The following is a 23,051-nucleotide window of genomic DNA, read 5'->3' as shown; positions in this document are numbered from 1 at the left end:
GCTATCACATTCAACGACAAAACCAACCCTTTCCCCCCCTGGTTGGTAGGCAAAGGGAGAAAGAGGATACCAAAGTCACAATCCCAGCAGGGAATCTACTGTTGGGCTGCAGTTGTTAATGCATATGCCCATCCCCCTGTGCCGGATGGAATTCCTTTTCATTACATGGACAATTCATCTAGTACATAAAACTGAGAAGACAGCTGAGCTTACTCTTTACCAAGCCCAGACTCAGCTCATGGAGGCAGTCAGCCAGGTCTGTCATCACATTCAAATCCCACAGTGGTAGCCTGGACTCTAGAACTACCAGCTGCAGGAGCTGTACTATCTTCTGGCCCACCTGTTTCTCTAGGCTGCTGATGCTGTGGTTACAGACTCAAGAATAAAAGGAAGGTGCTATCAGGATGCATGCTCTGCTGCCCGGGTCTCACACTGAACTAGAGATAAGCTGTCAGGAAAATGTCTGGATCGGGTGCTGGAGGGAGGGAATGGGGCCGGTTTGGGCTCATCTGATTAAGCTCAACCTATTGGGAAGGGTTTTCTCTCCTTAGTTTAATCAACAATGAGAAAAAACTACATCCAAATATCAGTTTGTGGAGTTGAGTGTGTCAGTCTTCAGAGAACTCATTTCAAAGTTGTGTCACCTAAAATGTGCTTTCTACTATTCTGGTGACTATTGGCAGCTCACTGTTTTATGAGATTGAAACTTAGAGGCAGATGCATGCGGTGGAAGGCCAGTACAGGCCTTCTTTTCTCACCCAGGAATTTATCCTTAACAAAGACCCTTAAGAGATCAGAGTCCTAATTTCAACTTGGCTATTAAATGAGTCATGCTGGTGGTACTGGGTAAGTCGATTGCTTTAGCCACTCCCAAATCTGTGTGGCATGTCACATTAAAGGTTTATCTCTTGTGTCACTCTCCAGCATGTATTAGGAAAAGGGAGCTGTTGTTTTCATATGACCATCCTTCCCTAGGCATCCCCCGCTGAATTCTTGTTTGCAGCAGGTGAGGGAAGAGAATAAACAGGGAGAAGACATCCCCATTATTACTGCAAGGGCCTGGGAAATGTAGTTGGGCTGTGAGCTCTGGGAGCAGAGGGGCATTCAGTATGGATAAACAATCAGTCCTTGACAGTGGGCATCTCACTTAGTGCCCTGATATTAATCCCATCATGAACTTTGAGTTTGATTAGATCAATCTTTGTTGATTTTGAGCTACTTATCCATTTTTATGATTTCTCTTACATCTAAGTATCTCCTTTAAAATGACTGACCTTTTAAACCAACCTTTTCCGAACAGTAATGTTCCTTAAATAATGGATGTGATATGCTTGTTACATATTTTCTAATACATATTCCAATATATGATTACTGAACGTAAGTCACTTAAAATTCTGTGTGGTATGTCACCCCTTGGGAAATACCAGATTCAATTATCTGAGATTCTGTCCAGTTCTGTTGAAAATTTGTAATGCTTCAAAAAAGTAAATGCCAACAAGAATTTACTTTTTAAATGTGTCTTAAACTTGAGGGTAACTTGGATAGGAAATTTGAAGGTTGGTCATGAACTACATTGAGTATGGCACTATCTTAGATGATTAAGGGCCACAGAGAGGGGTGATGGGGATTCAGGCCTTCAAAATAATGGGACAGCATCTCATTTCAGCCTTACTTCTTTGTCCTTTCCCTCTTCCTCAAGCACTAAAAGCAAAAGCCAAGGAAGATGGAAGATTGACATATCTGTTGAGAATGGACACTTTGATGTAGCAGTTCTGACATTTAGGGGAAGAAAAGGGCTGGGAAAGGTGCCTAAATTTGAGATCATACATCACACTTGAGTTTCTCCCAGAAATAAAACATAATAGGGGTTATTTTCCTGATGCCAGCATCCATCTCTGTCCTCCTCCTGCTGTCACTGCCTCAGCTGAGACCCCATCATTTCTCATCTGCATCAATCACTACAGTGACTTCCTCATTGCTTTTCAGTTTCCTTTTCCATTTCCAGAGTTTTCTGAAGTAAAACTGGTATCTCTTTATTGCATCTAATTCTTCAATGTTTCATCACCAGGGGGATAAAAATAGGGGGCATACAAAGGCCCTTCATTAGCCAGACCCTGCCCACCCTCAACAAACAGCTTCTGCTTTAGTTAACCCCACCAAAAGTTACTTGTGGTTCCCTGAATAGGCCATGTTCTCCCTTCCCTTATTCTCTCCCACAGACTACTCTCTCTGAAAAATATTTCACACTTTCCAATACCTTTTGGCTACTTCTGAAGTGATTCTTCAGAACCAGTCTTTGGCTTCACCTCCCCATTAGCCTCAGGGTAAGTGTCTCTTACTACAACTGGCTGTTACTTGTCTGGTTGCCCTTGTCTGTCTCCCCCCTAGAGTACGTATTTAATCCCTGTACCTCTAGCATTGGGCTTTATGCTAGAGATTCCGTTATATTTTATTGAATGAATGCATTATACTTTTTATAGACAATTGCTAACCCTCAATCAATTATAAAGTGATATTACTGAAAAGTATAAAGCTTTTCAAAGTACATTCAGATAAAATGAAGTTAAAAAGAGAAGTTGAGAGGTGCTTGGGTGGCTCAGTCAGTTAAGTGTCTTGACTCTTGATTTCAGCTTGGGTCATGATCTTAAGGTTGTGAGACCTAGCCTCTTGTCAGGCTTCACGCAGGACGTGGAGCCTGGTTAAGATTCTCTCTCTCCCTCTCCCTTTGCACTGCCCCGCCCTCCCCACCCCCTGCCAAATGCACATGTACACACACTCTCTCTTTCACTCTAAAAGAAAAAAAAAGAAGTCATGATTGAAGGCAAAAGTAGATGGTATCAATGTACTCTTGTACAACATTCATTCTTTTCATAGTTCTTAAATTTACTATAGCATAAGAAACTAAAAAACAAAAGGAAAACTTTCATTAGGGTCTTGAAACAAAAGGCATTTCTTAGATGAGAAGTGGGAATACAGTGGCTTTTTGAGAGATCTAGGGTTTTGGTGTCTTTTTGGCCTTTACATATTTCTTCATTTGCCTTAAAGGGAAGATTTTTGCCTTCGAAAGAGGTCTTCCTGAGCTGCCACTTAATGAGAAGCAACAGCTTTATTTTGCATGTGCTCTGATCTATCTTAAATCATACTTGCTTTTGAAATGCATACAGAAAAGCCCTTTTAAAGGAATGATTTATTCTTTGATGCCTTAAAAAAAAAAGAAAAGAAAAGCTTTGGCTTTGTGGCAGAAGGGTAGGGCTTTGTGGCAGAAGGGTAGAACTGCTTATGGAGCAAGCAGTTAAGTAGCAAAGGCCACAGCAACCAGTATGAGCTCAGCCTGGGGAGCAAGGGTGCTGAGGACAGTGATTTGGTGGGTAGTGGATAGTGGGTGGGCAGGAAATAGGTGTAGAGAAAGGGGCTTTTAAGTTGTAAGGAAGACTCTTCTAGGGCTCATTTATCATGAAAGATACTTCTTCCTTAAATTCTGGTAGATGGAGAAGGACCTTCTTGTCATAACAGCCTGGAGCTAAGCTTTTAGCTTTTTGAAAGAAGCTTTGCAGAATTCATGTCTTCCTATGAATCCTGTATTGTATGGATTGTGATACTAGTCAGCTTAGGCTAAACTGTGCTGAAAAAGCAAATAAGGCCCAGATTTCATTGGCTTGAAACAAGCTGGCCAGTCTGCCTGTGTACTTGCTTTACACAGTGACCCAAGCCCCAAGTAGCTTCCATCTTTCAGCTCTGCCACCTGGAGATCTTTGTTTTCAGATGCATCTGTGGATAAGAGAAGATGGAGAAAACACACAGGAACTTAACTACCCTCAGGCTGGAACTGCACATATTTCTGCCTCTACAAGGGCTGAAAAAAGTAGTTTGACTTTTTGCCCCGAGGAATGGAAATGGTTAGAGGAATACATACCAAGGGCTGCAACAGTTAAATATCTCTGTAGATTCTCTGTTGAATTTGAGAGTTAGGAATTAGGAACAGAAATAGCCTGGGCAGTAAAACTGGATTCTGAACTGCAATGAAAGTAAAAAGGTTCTTCAACCATTGAACAATTACAGTCAAGGATGGTAGGCAAGAACAACAAAAGAATCAAAACAAGAATGGAATCGTTACCCGGGTGTAGTGTTTCCCAGGCTGTATTCTGGGGGACCCTAGTGCTCCTTGAGATGCTGATGAGTGCTCTTTCGTGGAGGCTGACAGGGAAGGCAGGTGCACGTGAGTAGCAGTGAGGCATTTTGTAGCCAGATAAGCCTGATGGTTAAACAGTTTAAATGATTTCTCTATTATTGGAATTCTCACACAGCCTTTAACTGGCTAATGAGCTGTGGTGGCCATGATAATGCACCCCACACCATTTCCTTTTGTGAGGAACATAACTGACCAAGGATCCAGCTATTGTGCTCTGTAGGCCCTTGCTATGTTTGCATGGAGGAGGCCTACTTCCCTATAGCTGCTCCTGATGACTGGGGACAGCAGGGGTACTAATGGAAGATCATTTCCAAAGAGATACGGGATTCTGACTGGTGACTCTGGCTCTAGGACTCATGACAGTCTCCTGAATACTTTCTTAGCACTGTACCACAGTGAGTCTTGTCATTTCCAACCCTCTGTTCTTCCTTCTCCTTCATGGGGCCTGCACTGTGGTCTGAAGGCTTACCCTGCTTCCCTCCAGCTCCATCCTCTTTTTTGTCTCACAGGCAATTACCCCAGTAAATCTCTTGCACATCTACTGTCTTGGTGTCTGCTTTTGGGAGGCCCCAAACTAGCGTAGGAGTCTTGTAAACCTGAGAAGGGGGTATAGACAGTGTTTCCCAAATGTACTTGGCTAGAGAAAACGTTCTTTACACACACCTGCCATGTAAAAAAAAGACACTAATATTTCAAGGAACATGGATTGGAAATGCTGCCCCAGAGAAAAGGGATTAATTAATAATTAAGCCAATCTACACTTTAATTTGTATGTTATTTATAATTTGATTTGTACACATATATTTAAATTATCTGTGAATTTGTGTAATTCTTTCATAGTCATCTAATTTCAGTTTTCTGGATTAAAACAGTCCTTCAGATGTTATTAGGAACCCAACCACCATTATAGTTATTGTCCTGGTGCCCAGGGCAGGACCAATGCAGCAACCTTGTACCTTCTGTCCCTTGGGGGTATTCTGTTGAATGCTGGTAATGCAAATCACCAAGTTAGTGACTATATATTAAGTATCGATGCAAGAGGGATTTCTGGAATCCCTAAGACTGTCTAATATGTTATTAGGCACTTGGAGATTTTAATATAATGTCACATTCAGGAGAAATAAAGTTTTGGCTTCTAACATCTGACAGTATGGAATGCTAAAAATTTATAACTCCATGGCATTGGCTTTTTGAAAAGAACTGAGCCCCCACAGCACATATTAATATTGCATCTAGGAGAATCCTTCCAGCGTTATGTTTGAAAATTATTCAAAGATTCTTATATTTATCTAAAAAGCAGCATCCCAAAGAATTATTTATACATGCATATTGATAGTAGCATTATTCATAGTAAAAAGAGGTGGAAGCAATCCAAGCATCAATCAGTGGATAACTGGATAAACAAATTGTGGCCTCTACATACAATGCTTTATTATTTAGCCTTAAAAAGGGAGGGAATTCTAACTTAGGCTACAACATGGATTAACTTTGAGAACATTTTGTAAGTGAAATAAACTAGTCACAAGAAGACAAATACTGCATGATTCCACTTTTATGAGGTATCTAAAGTAGTCAAAATCAGACACAAAGTAGAATGATGATTGCTAGGGGCCAGGCGAAGGGAAAACAGGAAGTCATTGTTTAATGGATATAGTTTCAGTTCTGCAAGATGAGAAAGTTCTAAGAACTTTTCTCACAATATTGATATTGGAGGATCTAGGCAAGAATGGTCTGTATCCATGGATATGTGTTCCATGGTTGAAGAAGTCAACAGTTAGTATAGCCTCAGTGTGTTAAACATGCTACACTATCACACAGAGCTTCTGTAGCTCGGGCTGGGAAAAATAGTCATTGCATGTGCTGATGGGGCAACAGTACCTGGTAATTCAGTGCTACTGTGGTTGGAGAAAGAATTAGTATCTCGTACGTTTATTGGACATACACTTATCAAAGCACTTTCAATTACGTTATCTCATTTGATCCTCAACAAGGCTTTGCAACATCAAATAGGACAGGCACTATTAGCCCCATTTTATAGAAAACTAATCTAAATCTTGGCAAGTTTAGGATTTCCAGTGGTAGTTAACAACATTGGCTCAGATTCACTTATTTCACTCATTCCTTGACGATGAGCAAGTAATTTAGTGTCTCTGGGATGCAGTTTCTTCATCTGCAAATGGGAAGGAAAATAATTGGGTCTTGCCCACAAGCTAGATGGTACATGTGAAGACTATAGCACAGTGGCTGCCTGCACACAATAAGAGGTAACACTTATTAGCTAACTATGCTTACTGACAGATCACATAGCTAATATGTCATCACATTAGACCTAGGACTCAAACCATCTTCAGGTTCTAAGTCCAATGGTCTTTTCATTATGCATCAGTGTGAGTGATTTTAGATACATTTCCAGCATCATCTCCTTCAGGAAGCATTTTCTGATCCCATCCCATTCCTGACTCTGTGCCCCAACTCTCTTCTTAATTGCATTCTGTATATGTATAATTGCATTCTCCACACTGTGTATGAATCCACTGATTCTAAGCTCCCTCAGAGCTGGGATTATGCCTCCTTATTGATCTTGGTATCACCAGAGTTGGATCATTGCCAGCACATAGTAAGCACAATGAGTGTTTGTTAACCTGAACTCCAGTATGGTGTACCGATCCAAATTTTGATAGGAAGAAGTCTTGCTTTCAACCTTTGCAGCCGAGACCACGCTGTATCCTCCTTTCATTGTTTCTTTGCCCTTTAGTCTTTTATCTCTTCTCCTAGAGGCCTATTTATTATCTATGTCTATAATTCTCCAATTCTCACGCAGAGTTTGAATAAAATCACAGTTTAGCTCCAGCTGTGTAGATTTCTACAACCCAACATGAATCTCTTGCCTGCTACTGAGAAAACACACAGATGCAATTTATAATCAGATTTCAGGGGAATGTGGCACATTGTTAAGGTTTCATTTCTGGCCAAACAGGTGGGAGGAACTAAAAATGGGGCTGCCAGAACAAGATGAAAATGTCAGGTGCTTAAAAGGAAGTACGAAAGTCAGACTTTAAACAACTAGATGATACCACAACAGCCTTTTGTTTATTTTTGCTTTGTCTGTCTGATTTTGGGAAAGTGAATTATATTTGAGCAAATCAAATTAACTGCAGATTATACATATATGAATGCACAGAGATACCTACATATATATGGACATAGATGTACATATGCCTTTGTTTTCTGGAATTAGAAATGTTCATCCTATGTAGCAAAGCCTGATATATAAGCCCATATTGGCTATATATAAATAAATTAGTCAAAACTCTTATTGTGATATAGCAAAGATCATAATCATAACCCATTGTCAAGCATTAGATATTGCTATTATATACAACACATTGAAAGATGTGACCATTAAGCCATTTATAAATGGATTTAAACAATGGATCCCCATTGTTTAAATAGTTTTAAGGAGGGATTTCATCAGCTTAGGGGAGTATTCCAGGGCAACAATTCATTAACCAAATATCAGCAATCTTTTTCTTCCATACTAGAAATCTTGTTGCTTTGGACAACATATTAAAAAAATAGTTCTACTATTTTTGCAAGTCATCCATGAGAAAGGAAAAAAAAAAAAACAGTGATTGCTCAATTTGAAACTTCCAAAAGGATGGAATATAATATTTAGAGCTACTTTAATATATGAAATACAAATAAAGGCTTTCTGGATTGGTACAACTATTTTTAAGTTCTATCCTTATGAGAATAACAATCTTGCTTAATTTAAAACATCACACCCCCTGAATTTCCTTAGTTTGAGAAAATATAAGCAGATTTGACTTCACATTATTTGGCAAGAGCATGGTTAGCTGATGAAAGGTGGGATGTGACATGTTAGTCAATGACAGCCCAAGATAACCATGAGATCATCTGAGTAGTTTTAAAATCAATTGGTAACACAGTCCCATGGAAAGTCAAGGGATAATTTTCTCAGACACCTAATGTTTCAAAAAATGTTACGCTCTTAATTTTGATTATGGTTCTAATTTAAACTGGCTCTCCAATTTAAAAATGATTACATAAAAGCATTGATTTGGTGCCTGAGACACATTTGCTCAGAAAGCACATTCAGGTGAAATGAGCAGTTTTTAAAAGTGTAGTGTATGTTGTTTTCACTTTATTTTTATTTTTTTAAATTTTTACTTATTTATGATAGTCACAGAGAGAGAGGCAGAGACACAGGCAGAGGGAGAAGCAGGCTCCATGCAGGGAGCCCGACGTGGGACTCGATCCTGGGCCTCCAGGATCACGCCCTGGGCCAAAGACAGGCGCTAAACCGCTGTGCCACCCAGGGATCCCTGTCTTCACTTTAGAAAATAACTAGATACATATTCTTTTCTTATGGATTCTAGCAACCCAAAGCTTTATTTTAAGATTTTATTTATTTATTCATGGTAGACATAGAGAGAGAGAGGCAGAGACACGGCAGAGGGAGAAGCAGGCTCCATGCAGGGAGCCCGAAGTGGGACTTGATCTCGGGACTCCAGGATCACGCCCTGGGCCAAAGACAGGCGCTAAACCGCTGTGCCACCCAGGGATCCCTGTCTTCACTTTAGAAAATAACTAGATACATATTCTTTACTTATGGATTCTAGCAACCCAAAGCTTTATTTTAAGATTTTATTTATTTATTCATGGTAGACATAGAGAGAGAGAGGCAGAGACACGGCAGAGGGAGAAGCAGGCTCCATGCAGGGAGCCCGAAGTGGGACTTGATCTCGGGACTCCAGGATCACGCCCTGGGCCAAAGGCAGGCACTGAACCGCTGAGCCACCCGGGGATCCCAACCCAAAGCTTTAAATGCATTTGTCTCTACATCAATAATCATCATCTAATTTCTGATACTGGATTAGCTACACTACAAGAAAAAAGAGTTTATTTTCTGTGAGCGACTCTAACAACCCTCCATCTCAGAAGAAATGCTGAAAGCATTAACACCCCCTGAGTTCTGCCATCAGGCCTTGAACATGCTCTTCTTTCACTGTGTGATTAGAGAATTTTGCGATGAGAGCAAGAACTATTGCTTGTTTGATACCCTTCTGGTTGTCTTTTACTTAATGTTTGCCCAGAGCCAGATTTAGTTTGACTGATAGCTCCTGGGGTCTCAGTTTATATAACTTTGATTGAGGTAAGGGAAGGATGGAGGAAGCACCCCATCAGGCAGGTTTAAGAGATGTCCAAGCTTTTAAGTCACCTGGGCGACTACCAAAAGAGTTCTATGTTTCAGGGGTCCTGGAAGGCAGGATTCCAGGCCAACTTGGAGAAAGGAGAACAAAGAATGAAAAAAAAAAAAAAAAGAATTCCAAATGAAAATAAAGCCAAAACTCTTTTTTTAAAATAAATTTATTTTTTATTGGTGTTCAATTTGCCAACATACAGAATAACACCCACTGCTCATCCCGTCAAGTGCCCTCCTCAGTGCCCGCCACCCAGTCACCCCCACCCCCCTCCCTCCTCCCCTTCCACCACCCCTAGTTCGTTTCCCAGAGTTAGGAGTCTTCACGTTCTGTCTCCCTTCCTGAAATTTCCTACCCATTTCTTCTCCCTTCCCCTCTATTCCCTTTCACTATTATTTATATTCCCCAAATGAATGAGACCATGTAATGTTTGTCCTTCTCCGATTGACTTATTTCACTCAGCATAATACCCTCCAGATCCATCCACGATGAAGCAAATGGTGGGTATTTGTCATTTCTAATTAAAGCCAAAATTCTTGATGGGAAGTCAAGGGTACAGTTCAGGAAATCTGTTTGAAGTATGAGTAATAGATTGTTGTTTTTTAAAAAAGATGTATTTATTTGAGAGAGAGAGAGAGAGAGAGAGCACACGTGCACAGAGGGAAAGTGAGAGGGAGAAACAGAGTCCCCACTGAGCAGAGAGCCTGACATGGGACTTGATCCCACGCCCTGAGATCACAACCTGAGACAAAGGCAGACGCTTAACTGAACCACCCAGGTGCCCCTATAGGTTATTGTTACGCTTGGTCTCAGAGGAGCCCTGATCCAATCTTCATTTTAGCCTAATCCTGTCCCTGCACTCCTGACTTGTCACTGTAGAATACCAGACTGATCACTGCTACAGCTCACTAAATCAACTGGGATTTTCCCACCATTTCCTAGGAGAGGTAAGAATGTGAGGAGGTGAGAAAAGGATGTGCTACTTAGTATTTAACAACTAGGTCTGTGAGATGGGGTTGAGGAGTGGGGAATATACCTATGTTTACATACATAAGTTTATTATAAATTATACTAGTATAAATAAAGGATATATAGCACACAATTTATTAACAATAATAAAATACATAATACTCTTTGTTATAAATCCCATACAGCTAATTGATTCTTACAGAATATTGTTGATTTTTGCCAAACTGTTGTTCTCTATGGTTGCCATTGAGAACCAGATATAGTTCTTACATGAATGTTAGTGGATGCTTTCATTTAAGTCAGCAAGACTAAATAAAACAAGAAAGATGATGTTGGAACTCACTTATTTGTTTGTTGATGACTTTGAGTACTGGAAAAATACTGGAAGAATATTTCCTCATTTTTTTATTCACAATGTAATAAACATGTGATGAATTTAAAAAGTTTAATCTGCATTATTTCATTTTTCTCTACCACTTTCTTAAACCTAAACCAGGGATTAGGCAGTGTTTTCTGCTAAGGGCCAGATAATAACTTTTTAGGTTTATAGGCCATAAGGTGTCTATCTTAACTTTCTCTCTCTGTACCATGCTGCCATCAGTATGAAAGCAGCCATAAGCTGCATGTAAACAGATAAGCATGGCTATATTCAACTCAAACTTTATTTGTGGACACTAAACTTTGAATTTAATGTAATTTTTATATATCAGGAAATATTCTTTTTCTTTTGATTTTTTTCAACAATTAAAGATATAAAAAACATTTTTAGTTCATAAGCCATACAAAAACAAGCAGTGGGCTAGATTTGGTTTATGAGCTGTAGTTTGTCATTCCCTTATCTTGTTCGTCAACAAAGCAGTAAATCGAGCCTAAATTTGTAGCATTTGGCAATCCCATGATTTAAAGATTACCACTGTCGCTGATTTTAAGCTACCAGTGTGACACCATTGAATGTTGGGAAAAGATGAAGAGTAGCACAACATTATATAGTATTTCCACCCAATAGATACAACAGGTAAGAATAAGCTCGAGTGCATAGTTAATAGTAAGATAATTAGAAATTCTGAGTTTCGGTATTTATTATCTTTTGTATTATTTACTTATTTGTAAGATTATATAATTTCATTTTTTAAAAGATTTTATTTTATTCATTCATGACAGGCACACAGAGGCAGAGACATAGGCAGAGGGAGAAGCAGGCTCCCTGCAGGGAGCCCGATGTGGGACTAGATCCCGGGACTCCTGGATCACGCCCTGGGCCAAAGGCAGACGCTCAACCCCTGAGCCACCCAGGCATCCCTATATAATTTCATTTTTAATAATGGCAACACCAACTTGCAAAATTCTTAAAAACTTAACAATTGGCTTTTGCAAGTTGGTACCAAGCTGGCCTCACCAAACCACTACATTAAGCATTTATTCTAGGGTACACTGCAACTCTTGACTCTGAGATTCCCCCACCAACACCGATTCTTCTACCATAGAGACAGATTTATCTTTCAGAACTGACTACAAAGTAGAGAGACTGTCAGGAATCCTAGACCCTGAGTCCATCTAAGAAGCTTTGGCTGATTCTGCCTCCCACATAGAAATGAAATGATGGGGGCACCTAGGTGGCTCAGTGGTTGAGTATCTGCCTTCAGTTTAGGTCATGATCCTGGGATCCTGGGATCTAGTTCTGCATTGGGCTCCCCACGGGGAGCCTGCATCTCCCTCTGCCTCTCTCTCTCATGAATGAATGAATGAATGAATGAATGAATGAATAAATAAATGAATAAATAAATAAATAAATAAATAAATAAATAAATAAATTCCATAAATGAAATGATGGAAACGTTCACTGCCATAGGTGACTTAGGTTTTGACATAGGTCTTGACTTATCTCCCAAATGGGAAAATTGTTATAATAGTCATAATAGCTGGCATTTCTTGAGTATTTACTCTGGACCAGGCACTGTTCTCAACTTTTATCTGTACCAATTCATTGGATTGCCACTCAACCCCAAGAGGGAGTTTCCATCATTATCATTTTACATTTGAGGATATTGAGACCCAGAGATGTGAGGCTGCTTGCCAAGGTTACAGATGCAGAAAATAAAAAGTTCCAACTTCCCTAAACACTAGCTCATTTTCTCACTAAGTTGCATTTGGGAATATCAAGTATCTGTATGTATTTATTTATTTATTTATAAAATTTATCAATCAATCCAAAAAAATTATCAGTAAAATTCAGTAGGTCCCAAACTGGGACCTCCCCAAATCTGTGTCCACTATTCTCTTTTCTGTGTGTTTGCTCTTGTTCCTGGTACCAACATGGCGCACTGGCATCTTGGACTCTTTCCTCCTCATGCTACACAGCTGCCAATCCTGTCAGGAAACCTCTAATAGTACTTCCTGTGCCGCCTTCTCCTTTTTATTTTCATTCTCCTTCTAGTTCATGACTCCAGTACCTCTCATTCATATGATTACAGAAGTCCCCTCACCATCACCCAGTTCCAAGTTACATACTGTGTTGCTAGATGAAACTTCTGAACATGATATCTGTCTCTTGCTCACAAGCTGTAATGATTGCCCACTGCCTACTCCTCAAAGCTTTCCCCTTCCTCCTCCTCTTCACTCATTTTAAGCTGCAAGCTTACAGAACTTTTCACAATTTTTCACAGACACTCAATGCTTGACCCACCTCCACGCCTTTGCTCAAGCTGTTGCCTCTGCCTGGAGTGCCCTTCTCCATAACTTTGTATGTCTGCTGTCTATTCTTTTTTTTTTTCAATTTAAATGACCCAAAATTTCTTTGGTCTCCCAGCCAGAAAAAGCCTCTCCCTCTGCTGAAACTCCATAGCATTTAATCTATCAAAAGTGCTTTTCTATGGCACTTTTAGCTTTTCTCCTCCTAATATTCTTTTTGTTTTTAAGATTTTATTTATTTGTTTATTTATTTATTTATTTATTTATTTATTTATTTATTTATTTTAGGGGAGGGGACAGAGAGAGGGACAAGCAAACTCTGCACTGAGCATGAAGCCTGATGCAGGGCTCAATCTCATGACCCCGAGATCATGACCTGAGCTGAAATCAAGTGCAATGATTAACCATCTGAGCCACCCAGGCACTCCCTAATTATTCTATTTGTTCTCTTATTTCTCCTGCTTGACTCGAAATTCCCTGAGAGTATGATTAGTTTTCCATCTATCCCCTATAGTTGCTTATGCACTAGGTGTTTAGCCAATATCAGCTGGGTGAATGAGTAAAATATGGCAAAGGCAACCTCTTACAACCTTCTATTGTTGTTGTTTAACATTCCTTTTGTGCAATATACCATGCACATCATAGAGCTGCATTGTCCAACGTGACAACCACTAACCACATGTGTCTGTTGAGCACTTGAAATGTGTCACTGGTCCAAATTGAAATATGCTCTACATGTAAAATATACTCTGAAATCTTAGGATGAAAACAAATCTCAGTCCTTGTTTTACATGTTGAAATTATGACTGTGATATACTGAGTTAAATAAAATATAAAAATTATCACCCGTTTATTTTTCCTTTTTAAAATGTGACTACTGGAAAGTTTAAAATTATGTATGTGGCTTGCATTATATTTCTATTGGAAGCTCTGTTACAGTGTGTGCTCATGATACCTTTGAAATGTCTGTTTTCTAGACTGACAGTGTGTTGTCAAGGAAAGTATTCTGAGAGCTTGTCTCAGTTCCTTAAATTTTTGGAGTCTGTTTCCTTGATTTTAAAATGGGGGTAGCTTGTGTTTTCCTTACACAGTGGTTTTGAGTGTTTAATAAGGTAGTACACATTAAGTTGCCTGACACTTTGTATGTATTTGGTAAGTACTAGTTTCTTTGACTTTCTGAACCAGAACAAACATACTGCATACATCATTCCTACCTGTCATTATCAGTATATTAACATCATTGCACTGACCAGCACTGATCATTGTTTTAGGTCAGCTCCATATATCTTTCTATTATCTCTTACTGCTGCTTTAAGTCTCATAAACCTAGCAAGAATACATGGGAAGTGCAATTATTACCTTGAAAACATGGAGAGTTTGTAGTCCTTCTCCTGCTTACATTTTCAGAGTCTGGTTCCAAATTACAACATAAGCAGCTTGAGGCTTACCTCCCTGGAGGAAAGATATGTTCCCATCTGCCACATTGTTCAATTTGAGGGGGTCAATTTATGTTACACAGTATACTATGTTGTACACCAACAGTACCATGTAATGATCCTTTCTGGACCCGTGCAACACTGGAATATTGAATACCATGCTGCTGTTCTCATTGGTATAATACGATTGATAGGGTGGGCGAGGTAGGGAGGAATCATGTACAATTCATTCTCCATTTTAGGCAAGACCATGAACCGAGTTTCTGAGGTCCTTAAAGATTACAGGGTTATTATCAAAAAAGTAAAAGAATTATCAATGCTATATATAAATGTCAATGTTATTTTCAGAACAGATATTACCATTGCAATATACTGATTTTAATACTAACCAAAGATTTCTGGGCAAATTCTCCTTCATCAATAAAGGATAGAGTTGTCATTGCTGTCATTTTCTACGGGGTAAGCACGTCCTGCATCTGCTTGTCTCCTCCACAAATGGCTCATATATCTAGAAAAGGTGAGGTCTTCACTATGGGAATAGGAAGATTGTAAGTCTTCATTATCAATGTAGGACAGGTAATTTTAGATCCCAAGATAATCTAACAATAGAGAGATGATGGTGTTTATCGTCTTAGGCTGTTGGTGCATGAATATTTTTAATCATAAACCTAATCCTGAATATCTTGGGACTGCAGCAGAGTTCCAGGATTTCATTTCCTAATGTCTTAGTTACAGCTATAAATCTCAAAATAAATACAGTAATTACAAAGAAACATCAGCAGCTGGGGTAATTAAATACTATTTGCCTCTGCTATGCTGAGACTTACATTAAGCAAAATGTGTGCTCTTCATTACAAAAGAATTCTTTACAGGTAAATGTTCTATAGTAGCAATGAGAGATGTTGCTCCTTCTGCCAAAAGGAGCAACTTACCAGGGAAGATACCATCCCTGGGGTCTCTGGATATCCAAATAGAGATGCTCAAGCTCAAATGCGAAAGATAAATGGGACATGAAATTTTCCTGCCCCTGGGGCTCCACTAATCAGATGATTGGGCACAAAGATGGGTCTTCTCTTCTCAGACTGAAAACGTATTTGCAGAAAATCAACCAAGTAATAAAAAAATATTTATTGGAGACAAACCACCACCATCATCATCAACTACAAATACTTATTTTAAAAATGTGTGTAACACATATATTACCAGGATTAGGCCACAGAAGAGCAAAACTCTAGATTGTAATAAGGGAAACTAAATATGAAAAAAAAAAAAGGGAAACTAAATATGATACAAAGATAGTAACACATGCATTTCAACAGAAAGTACTATACAGTAAGAGGTAAAGGGATAGCCACGTTAGTGGGTATTACTCTAGAGTCATGATACATTTAATGAGAGTATAAGAACTGATCTCTGTGCTTAGGGAATCACAATTTACTTGGGGGATGAACTAAACATAAAATAATAAGAGGACAATAGGAAACTATAAAGAGCCTAGTTACAGATGTGGAATGAAGACCTGTGAAGACTGGAAAGAAAGAGAGCAGGCAACATGATGTCAATGGTCAGGGATGGTTCCATGGAGAAGAGAGGATGCTTTATGAATCCTTTAAAGTCAGAGACCATTTGAATAAGTGAAAAGGATAGGGAGAGTTCAAGTTTTCAGGTAAAAATCTCTTCAGTTCTGGTAAACTTTGGAGAGTTGGTCAGCAAATCACTTAATCAACACCAGCATTCTGATGGAGGAATTGGACTATTTTGAATGGGAAATGAACAGGTCATTATGTCTATAACTTCAGGTTCTACTGATGGGCACACTCTTGGGTTTGGCAGTTATCCTTTTGTTCGTTCAGTAAACACTGACTAAATACCTGGTATATGCTAATATTATGCTAGGCTACATAGGCAAGACAAAATACATATCAAGGATATGGAAAAGTTAATAGGTTTAATTACGTACAATGTGATCCATGTTCTCACAAGGGCAAATATAGAATGTTAGAGGAACATAGAGAAGAAACCCCAAACTCAGACTTGGGAAGTCAGGAAAAGTTGGGTTGTGGAAGATAAACAGTGTTTATCTGGGACAAGGGACATGGGATTGTAGGAAGCATGGGCATGAATAATTTGGGTAAAAAGCCTACTTGGCTAGGTTTCAGAATCCAAAGTTGTTCTTTTTGGCTGGAATGAAATCAATGAGACCAGTGATATAGGCCAATCCCAAATGGTAAAATACTTTTAAGCAATGATAAGGAATTTAAACTTTGTCCTGAGGACAGTGGAGAGTCCATGAATAAACTGGGGATGGACATGATTGCATCTGTTTTGAAACATCATCCAGGCTGCAGTGTGGAGAATGGATTGGATGCTCCAGGGTCAAAGCTGATGTTATCATAGCATTTTCATAACCACCAAAAATGAGAAAAGGAAAAACATGTGTTGTCCAGTCTCCTCTGTCCCTGCCTATTGTCTGCCTCTTGACTCAAGATTGCAAACTTTATCCTTAGAGGCATGAGATTCTGATCCCCAATATCTACAAAAAGGTTTTTCTGATTCTATCTGGTTCCACCCAGCAATTGATAGATGACTGCTCAAATTTCTGTCTGCTCAAGTACTAGCCTGATCCAAAAGGAGGCCACTTGCTAACACATATAGCAGTCATATAATTCAGCACAATTATGTTGTGGAGGGCAAAACATTAGGGAATTAAAGTGATTCAATTTAATATCTGCTGAAAGCTTTGATAAAGGTTTATGTGGCTGTTCAGAGAAATCACATGTAGTAAGATTGCCATTGCCATAACCACTGAAGAACACTTGGTATTTTGACAAAATTAAAATGCCCTCTCAGGAAAGGCTCTATTCTTCCCCTGAATAACTTTTTAGGTCTTGAGGTAAAGGCAAAGGATATGTGTGGTGAGAGATTATGTTCATATTATACACAGCTCTTAGCTTGTATTCCAAATTTCTTTTTTCTTTTCTTTTTTCATTTCAGTCAGTGTAAGAACAAAATTGATCTAACTTCACAAATTGTGCTTCTAGCAAATTTTAAAAGTACTTAAAACGTTATCTTTGAAAATGAGATAATAAAATGGGACATCTGCACATTCTTTTTATTCTAGGCTTCTGAAATAGTAAGCATCCCAGCAGCCTTCCAGGTTAATAGAATCTATGTGTGATTGCAGCTACTTAATATGCATAATTAATTAAGAGCTGATCCCAATCATCATGCTGCCAGATATAAATACTATCTGGGAAGGGTTGTTTTATAAGATGACAAGTCTAATAGTGCAAATGTTGCAACATCATTCAGAGGAGGAAGGAACCCATTCTGGAGTTTTACTAAAAATAAGATGCTTGCACCAAGAAAGGAAATTATAAATGCATATTCTACCCACCTAAGTTGGCCATCCATTCCATTCCAAAGAGGAGCACTCATTTCCAAACCACTCTCTGAGATAAAAGGAGCTGCAATTGAGTAAGAATAAGAAATTGATAGATCTTCTGTTATTTGGATAAATGATCCTTTCTCCTTTCCTTTCATATAATTGCACTACTTAAATTGAATAAACAAGAAGTTAGTGGATTAAATAAACATTAATAAGAGGGCCTATGAAACAAAGGTTACATCCTGCAATATTTAATATGTATTTCTTAAAACAGACATACACACTTAATTTTACTCTATGAACAGATTATTTTCAGTGCATTTTGGGAGCTGTATTATTGTTTTGATCCATTACTTTGAGGTTCTTATCCTAACTACATGGAACTATCTAAACAGAAAGAAACATCATCTTGAAAAGAGAAGATAGTAAAAGTTTATATCTGCTATTTAGACACAAGAAAAAGCTGTTTATTGGAGGGTATATCCCATGAAAAGCAATTTATTTCTAGCATGGCAAGGATACTAAACTTCCTTATTTTTGGCACATTTAATCCATGTTTGGAAGCTAGACCAAAAATGGAATACTTTCAGGGGAAGAGGAATTGAAGTGGATAAATCACTTTTGAGAATTTTGCAGCAATACAGGTGAGAGATGGTGGTGGGAGAATAGGAGATGGTGAGAAGTAGGTTGATTCCAGATACACTAAGAAAGTCATGGTGCAAGAAAAAGAGAGGACTCAAGGATGATTCCAGCATTTCTTAAGCAGTTGGATAGTAGTGGTGCTAATTAAAGAGTTGGGGAGGGGCACCTGGTGGCTCAGTTGGTGAAGGGTCTGACTCTTGATTTCGATTTCGGCTCAGGTTGTGATCTCAGGATCTGTGCAATCAAGCCCGGGTCAGGCTCCGCACTCAGTGGGGAGTCTGCTTGACACTCTCTCCCTCTCCCTCTGCTCCCTCCCCTGCTCAAAGGCATGTGTGTGTCCTTTCTCTTCTCTCACCCTCTCTGTCTCCAAAATAAGACTTGAGAGAGAGAGAGAGAGAGAGAGAGAGAGAGAGAGAGAGATGGGGAATATTTGTGGATGGGATAAAGGCTGGAGGAGAGAACACTTGAATTCTGCCCTGCCATCCCTGCCTTTCTCTTGTTCTCCCTCCCTACTTCGTTCTTAGCCTTCCTTCCTTCCTTTTTTCCTTCCAAGCAGCAAGGGAAGGCAATTGGGCAGTCAGGAGCCTTCATGGCTGAGTATCTTAGGGGGTAAGAGGCCTTACTGGGCTGAGGTTTACCTTAGGAGGTTGTGCAGAGGCAGCCTGGTGGGATCAAGAGTTTGGCTACATGAGCAGGATTGAGCCCATGAGTAAATATACTGGTGACACGAGGAGCCAGGTTTCTTACTGTTGGAGAATTTACAAATATGGAAAAGAGGAGAGCTAAGTGGACCCTGTGGTGTTGGGAATGCAATCAGAGGTGCCTGTGTGAGCTCATGGCTTCTGTGCCTGTACACACACACATATCTACACACATCATATGTATACACCCAAATGTATATATGTGTATGTATTTACATATGTGTGTGTATATGTACATATATTTCCTAGATCTGCCCAATGCCCGCACTAAAAAAATACAAATAAAAGCCACACATTTTCCCCACATACAGCTATATTGTGTAGTAACTGGAATACTGTTCAGAGCAGCGGCTAGGTTTAAACACTACAACAATATACAAAGAAAGAACCTAGTTAGCAATGATGCCCCAGTAGCAATGGACATATCTTTGTTTCTAAATATCACTCTTCACTAAAACACTAAAACATTCCTTAAAGAACTGACTCTCTCTAGGGCTGGACAGGGTAAAGAGTAAGACGAACTTAGAACACCCTTTTGTATCAGAAAGTAAGGAAGTGCTCATAGAATAATGGGGCTATGTCAAAGAGACACAAAGACCTTCCTGAAGAGGCTTCCTGTGGTCAAGTCTGAGTCAACTTGAACATCAAAATAAGTAAGGACAACAGTGGATTATAATTCATTAAATAATAGAGGAATACATGAATTCACACTGATATAAGTAAATGGCCAAAAAAGGAAAAAGCCTCTTCACAGGGGAATGCCAAGTAATAAATGTAAAAATAATAACAAAATTAAAGAAACACCATTTGTTAACCATCATCATAATAATTGATTCAGGAAAAAAAAACATGGATGATGCTAAAGCTAGTGGGCAAAAGTGGGATGGGGAAGGGGATTTTATCATAGTCTTAAAATATCTCTTTGTGATACATAATTACTAAGAGGGAAGTATAATTTCACAGTGGGGAAACCTAATAGAACCTTCTTCATCAATAAATCAAAGTTAAAATATGAGGAAATGTCAGACAGACTCATATGCAAACTCATTCTACAAAATGACCTACCTGTAACCTTACAGGTCATAAAGGGAGGAAGGTCAGAATCACTGAGGAGAATACAGAAATGTATGCGGCAACAGAATTCAACATGTGATCCCAACTGGGTCCTTCTGCTATCAGATGCTATCAACATCACTGGGATAGTTGGAGAAATCTGAATGGGATTTTTGGTGAAGGGTATTCAGTTCTTTACACTCTTCAACTATTCTATTCTTTAAGTTTGAAATTATTTCAGTATTAAAAGTTAAAAAAAGTTATGTTTTGATAGGTATGTGTGTGGTAGATAATGAGTGGGAAAGTCATTTTTTTTAAATTATTTCTAGTTTTCTGGATTTTTTGTGTGTGTGTGTGTGTGTGTGTGTGTGTTTTGTTTTGTTTTGTTTTGTTTTTTAGGCCTCATATATTTTACACAAGGCAGTCTAAAAGTGGATGGTGTTTTCTCAGTTTATTTTCCCTCAACACCACTAAATGAGATCTGCAGACCAGAAGCAAGGCCATCACTAGGGAACCTATGAGAAATGCAAATCCAAGGGCCCCAGTCCATTCCTGCTGGCTGAGATTCTTTGGGGACTGATTGGGGTCTGTGTTTCACCAAGCTCTCCAGGTCACCGATGCTTACTGCAATTTGAGAAGCCCTACTTAACACTGGATAGGGAATAGCTTTTCATTAAAAACAAACAAACTTCTAGCTTTATTTACTTATTCTTGTTTTTAAGCTGATACCTACATAAAGAAAAGTATCCTAAGGGAGATTATATATATATATATATATATATATATATATATATATATATATATATAAATTTTTTTTTAAGATTTTATTTATTTATTCATGTGAGACACAGAGAGAGAGAGAGGCAGAGACACAGGCCAAGGCAGAAGCAGGCTCCATGCAGGGACCCCGACGTGGGACGTGATCACAGGTCTACAGGATTAGGCCCTGGGCTGAAGGCAGTGCTAAACCACTGAGCCACCCAGGCTGCCAGGATATTTTTATTCAATATTTTTTATTTTAATAGTTCTATATATTAAAAAATAGTTCTACATACATAGTCTTCCTAATATATATTGAAATAGCACATCAAACCTGCAATTTCACAGATAAAACTGGTTGAAGAAATTATTTATATTTAAGAGTGAGTCCATTTAAATAAAAATATTAGGGGGATGCCTGGGTGGCTCAGTGGTTGATTGTCTGCCTTTGGCTCAGAGCATGATCCCAAGATCCTGGGATCAAGTCCAACACCGGGCTCCCCTTGGGGGCCTGCTTCTCTCTCTGCCTGTGTCTCTCTCTGTGTTGCTCATGAATAAATAAATAAATAAATAAATACATACATAAATACATAAATCTTTAAAAAATAAAAATATTAGATAAATAATAGGACAGGTGGTTCACAGACAACGAAACAATTGTGAGGGTGGCTGACAAATGACAAAAGCTTGGGGGATGCCAATTTTATTAATCAGATTAACTAGTTATTTGAAAGAGAAAGTATGTAGGAAAGACATATTAGCACGGTAGTGGGAGGAGAGTTGGGAAGACTTGGGGTTGGGGGGGTGCCATTGAGTCTCTAGGTCCCTGAAATTTGATACAACATGTTAGTAAGTGGGGGATAGAAGATGAGGAGGGCCACAACATGGGATATGGAAGAAAAGAACTTTCTTCTTGGAGCTGTGCAGGCCTGGCCTGGCTTTGGGGAGATAGTGGTCAGCTTTCTTCTCGGCGGTGGACAGCGAGCTTGCACGAGGAAGGGACAGATCTTTGTAGATGTCTCTGCAGCTAAGACAGACGCTCATTAGAGGATTGATTTGGGTACCTACTATTGCAAATGCTGCCCAGGCATCCCCAAAGACATGATGGCATCCCCAAAGACTGACAGATGAGAATTAAATGACAAGCAGGGCCGGCAGGTAGGAATCCTGTTTTTCTGCAATAATAGCTTAAAGATTTAGCAAACAAAAGCATTTCCCTGGCTTCCATTTTACATCACAAGTGTTCATAACACCTTTGAAAATGAAATGCCCCAAGTCTGCAGAAGAGCTGGCCCTTCCTGAAAGTGATGCCATCAGTGCCTTTGAAGCCCTGTCTTTTCCAGGGCCTTACCATTCTGGGTTTCATGCAAACAAAAGCTTTCATAAAGTTCTCCCAAACCTCCCTGGAGCCATCCTTATTACTCTGTGTGCTGAACAATAATCTCAGCTCGGAAAGCAATCTTTTGCTGAGGCAGGAATCACGTGTCACGAGTGCTTCTGAGCTCCAGACAGAGCAGGGGGACTTCCGACCTCCCACTGCAATGTGTGGACTGAATATGGAAAAACAGAAACCGTGACTTGACTGTTATAAGGCCAGTTCATTTTAAGGTTCAGATGTTTCTCCCACCCCGACTCCCCAATAACAAGACCCAAAAACCCAAGCTGCTCACTTGAAAATTAACTGCTCCAATTTGGCTAATGTATCTGAATGCCCTTTAGAGGAGTGGCATTTTTATTCCTCAAGGTCAGCTAAACTGTGTAATTAGAGTTTCAGGTTTGTGACTACACCAAGAACCGCCAGGCTGGGTCAGGCACAGCCACTAACTAGCTGCGAGGCTTAGGTGGATGCTGTCTATCTTTTCTGGGCCTCGGTTTCATCCTTTTCAAGACAGAAGTTTCAACCAGATAATTGATGACTGCCCTCCCACCGTAAGAAGCTGTGTGCCAGCACCTTTCCAGAGGTGCTGTCAACTTGTCTAGTGTGTCAGGTGCAAGAAACTG

At 39.3% G+C, this 23,051-nt stretch overlaps 1 long non-coding RNA gene across 1 annotated transcript in view; it reads right to left on the bottom strand.

Annotated features, from left to right (window-relative positions):
- Positions 1 to 14,902: 14,902 nt before the first annotated feature.
- Positions 14,903 to 23,051, bottom strand: part of LOC140616638 (uncharacterized) — a 31,643-nt gene continuing 23,494 nt past the window's right edge. Inside the window, exons 2-3 of the long non-coding RNA XR_012017048.1 lie at positions 17,905 to 17,974; positions 14,903 to 15,036 (exon numbers count right to left, since the gene is read on the bottom strand). This is a non-coding gene — a long non-coding RNA (uncharacterized lncRNA). The remainder of the gene's footprint in view (positions 15,037 to 17,904; positions 17,975 to 23,051) is intronic.

The sequence above is a fragment of the Canis lupus genome, chromosome 24, assembly GCF_048164855.1.
Source record: "Canis lupus baileyi chromosome 24, mCanLup2.hap1, whole genome shotgun sequence".
Taxonomy (NCBI): Eukaryota; Metazoa; Chordata; class Mammalia; order Carnivora; family Canidae; genus Canis; species Canis lupus.
Note: the sequence above shows the minus strand (reverse complement) of the source record. Positions and strands in the feature narration are given on the sequence as shown.